Here is a 6,977-nt window from a genome sequence, read left to right as displayed (position 1 = left end):
CATTGATGCATCCAGTATCCAAAACCAGCATGAAGCATTAACTGCTCATTTCAGCCATCTCAGCCAAATGGAAAGGAAGCCATGTGTCAAAGCTGCAAGGAGGAATCTTCTACGACGAATATAGAATTAAAGTTATAATTAAATTAGAACCTTTTAGAACTTCAGTTAGTGCTGACTGTATTTAATAGGTTAGTTCAATAGCGGATAGGAGTAATTAATGGCAATCATCGAGCTCCCCTCATGCTGGAGGTGGAAGCTCTAAGTAGTTAGAAGTATGTGTCTATATAGAGGGGAATGATCTGTGTAAATGTGGTTGGATGTTTTGGAGAAGACTGTTTTGGTTTATGTGTAAACAGATTTCAGTAATGCAAATGACTGTTTTTTCTTCTCAGGATTCACAATGGATCTTCTTGTTCAAATGTGTGATGGTATATTTTCCTTAATGTTCTTTTACAGTTTTGTTAATGCATAATCACTCAGAACTCATGGATCATGCTCTGACTTCCTGTATGCCTTTGCAAACTGTGGTTTCAAAGTTATGTTTGAACATTTAGATGTGAAGTGCCCTGATTTCTATGAAAAGATAGTGTTATTGTTTACTGAGATATGAGAGACTCCATAAGCCCAATGGGAATAAATTCAATGTTGTCCAGCCAGTATATTTTTCATGTGTCTTATAAGAGTTAGCCATCTTGTCATTAGTTAACATTCATAACCTTTGAGAGATCCCTCTCAGACTAAGGAGGCTAAGCCTTAGTCAAAAGCCTGGTTTGAAATAGTTACACAGAATCTTGCTGATTGGCAGCCTTCAGTGCTTGATTTTGTGATAACATTTTGGTGCGTCTGCTGGGAGCCTGAAGATTATTCTTTCCCGAAATTATGAAGCTGAACTTCTGAAGGTAGCAGGATCTCAGAAGGTTTTTGAGGCTGCAAAACTACCTTGGCGGCTCCATTGTTGAAGAATTCGAAATTCATAGGTTCATGGTGATTCCACTGGAGTTATGAAGGACCCAGAAGCTACCATTCCTAGTTCAAGGTATGCATGCATAGATTTTTCAGGAATTCATGGTTTCCCAAATCATTTTCCCGAGGATGTATTTTCTAAGGAATGGTCCAAAATTCAACGGAGAAGTTTTGAGTTTAACTTTGAAGCATATATCAGATTTTTGTGAATTTTTATAGCTTCTTATAGTTAAACATGAGGATGTTTGCATTATGTTATTCTATGATTCACTTCAAGGGAAATGTAAACAATGGATTGAAAGCTTTCCTGCCAAATCCATTAAGTCATTTAAAGACCTGTGGCTTATGTTTTTGGAGGAATGGATAGATAGATCAGATGTGCTGGCAGACTCTCCCTCAGTTGAAGGTTTTAGACAATGGAATAATGATCATAGTAAAGAAGAAACAAATGAATATTTTTCTTTGTCCTTGTCCTCATATCTAAAATCCTTTGACTACAAGGCAGAGGATAAGATGAGATTTTTGGATGAATTTGCTGAGGACATTGAGAAAGAAATTGAAGGTTTAGAAGGTCAAATTCAGGCATATAGTTTTCATAATCATGATCATTATTTTCAGCAGCTTTATATGGCAGAACATAAGGAGAGAGTATTGTTTCCTTTCTCTTTTACGCTTGAGGAAATGCACACTGTTGTTGAAGATCAGTTTGCACAGCTGGAAAGTTACAAGAAAAATCTAGTTGATCATGTATTCTGGGATCCTGTAGCTGACTACATGGAAGAGTTTTACTCTCAAGTTTTTCAGTTTTTCTATGAAGATCAGAGGCAATTTTAGTGGCAGTGGTCATCACAATTTTATTGTGGCTCTGAACTTCGATGCAGTCAAAAAACTCAAATATCAGATAAAACAGAGGATTGGCTACATTGGAAATTTCATATTGATTGAGCAGAAAGAAGTTGTTCTTGTTAGGGTAGGTAGGTAGGAAAAGGCAAATAAGCTCAAGGTTGACTGAGCATTTGTTTTTTTTTTTTAGTAGATGTAGATTCTTTTCTCCTACAGTGATCATCAAGCTTAAGCCCGAGGTGAAGGCCCAGAAGCTTGAAAGGGATGCTTGTCAAGCAAATTTCTGTTGTTATAAATAGATAAGGTACTGGACCTGCGAGTTCTTAGTGTACCACAAGGGCGCACTATCCCAAGTGGAGCCACTGTTATCACTGAAAATTCTGTTGCCAAAATTTTTAGCCTAGCTTAAGGACAAAGTGTTTTCACAGCGCATGAATCCTTTTAGCAGTTTCGCAGCGCTACCTGTTTAGGTGATTTCGTAGCGTGCTACGAAATTGGGGATTTGTTCGAGTTTTCAGTGGAGATCCAAAATCCTAGCATGCCTATTGAACAGAGTTCTGAAAGAGGGAGTTAGAAACACTGAAAAGGCGCTTGGAAGAAGTGGCGGTGTTTATGTTCCTCCTTTCAAGCTGGTGCAGATGAAAGGATTTATAAGATAAAAGCAGCTTGGAATATCAGCGTATGTCTTGGGATGCTCTTCATAAAAATATCATGGGCTTGTAAAAAGTGAACGCATCAAACATTAAAAGCATTATTCCAGCTTAGATGCCTTTCCTCTAGCTGGCAGAAGCATTACAGCACAGTTGTCTGAGTTTGACATTATAGCAAAACAAGTGGAAGCAGGGGAAGGCTGGTTCTCTAAGTTGCATTGTCTGTGGCAGAGTTCAAAGGGCTATGGATCTTCTCAAAATGGTACACGCAACAAGGAACCTGTTAGTATTGAGTTACGGGAGACTGACAGGCTTATCAAGGAGGTGGAAAGGGTCTTTAGAGGTGATCATCTTGATCCTACCAATGTAGAGAAAGCTAAGGCGGCACTAAAATAGCACGAGAAATCTATTTTTGAGGCAATTGCACGCCTTGGTGATGCATCTGATGAAGAAGATGGTCGGATGCTTCATCCTCATTCTTCCCATATATACATTAGCCAAGAATGCACAGCTGTCATTGTTGGTGGAGGATACTTTGGCCTTGAACTGGCTGCGGTTTTAAACATTAACAAGTATAAGGTTAAATGGTTTACCCTGAGCCGTGGTGCATGCCTCGTCTTTTCACTACTGATATAGCTACTTTCTATGAGGGCATAAATGTTAGTAGAATTTCCCCTGTAACTTTTGAAAAGAAGGCCGATGGTGTAGGATTGCCTCTGTCGCTTCGAATGTTGAAGCGCAAGCAAAATAAGGAAAGGGGTGTTAGTCCCAAACAAGAAGGGTTCAGAAATAGCTTGGCGGAAGTGGTGGGTGAATCTGCATGTTATTCCACCAGGAAGGCTTTTTCTTCGATGGTTTTCATTATCCGCGAGCTCCAGAGTTATACGCTCCAGATGAGACAGATCCTCTGTTATGGCGAAAGGTTCCTGTAGTATCCTTGAACAAGCAGTTGAACCGGGGTGATTGCAGTTGGTGCGAAACAGTCGAATGGCGGATATTTCAAGGCTTCCTTTTACAACAGGTTCTGTTGATGCTGTACATGCAAGTGCTGCATTGCACTGTTGGCCATCTCCCTCCTCGGTTGTAGCAGAAATAAGTCGTGTTCTAAGACCTGGTGGCGTGTTTGTGGCAACAACCTTTTTTTTATCTGGGATCTTAGATTCAGATATCGTAAAGCCATTATGTCAGGCAATGCAAGCGACAACCACCACAAGTTATTTCACAGAAAGAGAGTTGAAACATCTTTGCAAAACTTGTGGCCTTGTTGACTATTCGAGCATAAGGAAGCAGGCATTTGTAATGATATCTACTCGAAAGCCAGAGTAACTCCCATCATTATGGTAGATTTTCCCTAAAACCATCAGCCAGATTTAAAATTGTTGACTTGTGTCAGCTTTAAAATCTCTTCAGATTCGGTGGCCCATAAATCACCAGATTTTGGAGGTGTTTTCTCTGTTATGTGCAGAGTTAAAACCTCAAAGTATTATGAGTAGCAGATACAATTGTTTCTGGAAACTGTGCCGATACTTCTTATTAGCAAGGTTTGGCTATTCAAAAGATACCGGAGGAATCAAAACAGCTAGGTCAATTTACTATTTATTATATCGGTTGAGGAAAGAATATAGCTTTTAATCCATACTTTCTTCTCTGATCTAATGGGCATGTAAATGACACTGTAAATGTAGATTATTGTATTTATGTATTTCAAAGGGTTTAAAAGCCGGGTGAAATTCTATAGTGTTGTAGATCCAACACAGATGTCCTATTATGTTTCGGAAGTTCTGGATGCTTGTCATATTGGACCTCTGTTCAAGGTTATAATGGAGGGATGCTCGACAAAAGTTTTTATACAAGATTCAGTTTACAAGTGCTGGGAACTTTTGCAAGAGAAGTTTCAGATGGATGTGAAAGTTCATCCAAATTCTATTTCCATTGAGGGGATGTTAGGGAACCTCAGGATCTGTGACATGTCCCTTGGTCCAGATCACTGGTGGGGCTGGCTTTGTGACATTCGGGACACAGGTTCTGATTCATTTGTAAAGTAGAAGTTTCAGTTTTTCAGTGTAGATGATGATGATGTTGAAGGCCATGATTACAGTTTCATTGCCAGACTTTCAAATGTACAGATTGGTTTTTCTGTACAGGTTCATTCAGGAGGTAACGGCCTATTTCACAGGTTTGGCAATACCACAAGCTCAGCATGCAATCCAAGTTGTTGATAAAGTTAGAGGGATGGAGTGGCCTCCTGATGTGTTACAAGTCTCATTGGATGCCACTGTTAGGAAAAGTGCAGCCATAAGCAACAGAGGCTTTGATATCCAAAAGGTGAACCTTATACAACAGGAGAATGATTTGACTGTAAGGATGACATTGCATACCCTGAGGATTGAAGATAAATTTCAAGGTCATGTGTCTACAACATGCAAGTATATTGCTTGTTCTGTGCTGGAAAATGATAGTCAAGATCCAGTTGAGGAGATCATTAATAAATGTAGCACAGTGTTAGTAGAAAACCAGAGAGGAAGACTGTGTTTTTTAAATTACACGGCAGTTTCGTAGCGCGCTACGAAACTGCTGTAGGTGGTGATTTTAAACGCAGAGCAGCTATTTTGATAATATGAACGGGAATTTTGAAAGAGAGACACCTGTTCAATCAATGAAGCCTCCAACACATTTGGGAATATGGTGATGCTCATCATTTTTGGGGTATTAAAGAGTTGGAGACATGTGTAGGAATTTACAGGGTAAGTTCCTCAGAAAGAACACCAAAAGGACACCGCTCACAACCAGATCTCAAATCAATACACCAGTATTTTTGACGTGGTTAAAACCCTCAGAGTGCAAGGAGGGAAACAGTCCACGGCCTGTCCCAACGTGGGTACTACAGGCAATATATTAATCAAAGAATGAAAATTTACATAAGCTTCTCTCATGCACGGATTACCCTAACAATGACCCTCCATGCGCTTTAAATAGAACTCATGGACCAATCGGGTGTCAAGCCACGGATCAAGTGTCGGTAATACCGAGGAGAGAATGAACCGTCGGATCACTACATATCGTGACCGTCGGATTGTAAGTTACAATATGTACAACGATAAAGAAACACACTTTACCTAACTCTATACCTAACTCTAAACTAGACCAAGTTGAACTTAACTATATCCTATGTGTCGGAATATCCTAACATCCCCCCTTAAGAACAACTTGGGATAGGATTGAAGGATTTACAAATATGACACAATAGGAGAAGGAAGGAGGCACTAGAGCCTATCCCCCCTTAGTGACAACTTCCTGAACTCCAAGCATATATCGAAGTTTAGTGAACTTCGCCTCTGTGAGAGCCTTTGTGAAGATGTCTGCAACCTGATCATCTGTTGGACAATATTGCACTTCAAGAACATGGTCATGAATGAGCTTTCTGATGAAGTGCATGTGTAGTTCGATGTGTTTACTGCGCTGATGCTGGACTGGATCTTTGCATAGCTGAATGGCACTTTGATTATCACACCAAAGTGTGGTTGGATGCTGCTGCTCAAAGCCAAACTCTGATAGGATCTGACGAAGCCACAAGGCTTCCTTACTAGCTTCCACGGCACCACGATACTCTGCTTCTGCTGACGAAAGAGAAATGGCAGCCTGTTTCTTACAAGCCCATGTAATAGGTCCTGAACCAAGAGTGAAGACATAACCGGCAGTAGACTTCCGATCATCAGGGTCACCAGCCCAATCAGAATCAGTGAAACCAACCAATAGAGGAGCTGCTTCGGCACTGTAATGAATCCCAAACTGAACTGTACCTCGAACATAACGAAGTATTCTTTTAGCTGCTTTCCAATGGCTTTCACGGGGGTTTTGCATAAACCGAGCAACAAGGCCAACAGCAAAGGAAAGATCAGGACGAGTATGGGTTAAATACAAGAGTTTTCCTACAAGTTGACGGTATAAAGTAGCATCAACTTCAGGAGAAGTACAAGAGACTGAAAGTTTGACTCCAGACTGAAAGGGAGAAGGGGCTGGCTTACAGTCTTCCATGTGAAAATGACGAAGAATATCACAAGCATACTTGGATTGGGAAAGGAAAATACCCTCCTTGGATTGCAAGACTTGAAGACCGAGAAAATAGTGTAAGTGTCCTAAGTCTGTCATTTCAAATTTCTTTTTAAGGCTGGACTTCACATGGTTTATAAGGTTGGGATCACTACCAGTAAGAATAAGATCATCAACATAAAGAACAAGGATGATAAGAGAGTTTCCCACTTTCTTGGTGTAGACAGTATTGTCAGAATGACACCTAGAAAAGCCAGATTCTAGAAGAAAGCTATCCATTTTGGCATACCAAGCCCGAGGAGCTTGCTTGAGGCCATAAAGGGATTTCTTAAGTCGACAAACAAGGCTGGAGTCTGTTTGTGTGAATCCAATGGGTTGTTCCATATAGATTTCTTCCTGCAAGTCCCCATGCAAGAAGGCAGATTTAACATCCATCTGATGGACTTCCCATTTTAAAGAGGTAGCAAGGGA

General features: G+C 40.3%; 1 pseudogene; it reads left to right on the top strand.

Moving 5' to 3' along the window:
• Positions 1 to 3,443: 3,443 nt before the first annotated feature.
• Positions 3,444 to 3,782, top strand: LOC149241489 (putative methyltransferase At1g78140, chloroplastic pseudogene; annotated as a pseudogene).
• The last annotated feature ends 3,195 nt before the right edge of the window (positions 3,783 to 6,977 follow it).

The sequence above is a fragment of the Pinus tabuliformis genome, chromosome 8 (assembly GCF_031772625.1).
Source record: "Pinus tabuliformis cultivar Carrire ecotype Pingquan chromosome 8, CPIR1, whole genome shotgun sequence".
In the NCBI taxonomy this organism is placed as follows: domain Eukaryota; kingdom Viridiplantae; phylum Streptophyta; class Pinopsida; order Pinales; family Pinaceae; genus Pinus; species Pinus tabuliformis.
This window is presented reverse-complemented; position numbering and strand designations above follow the sequence as displayed.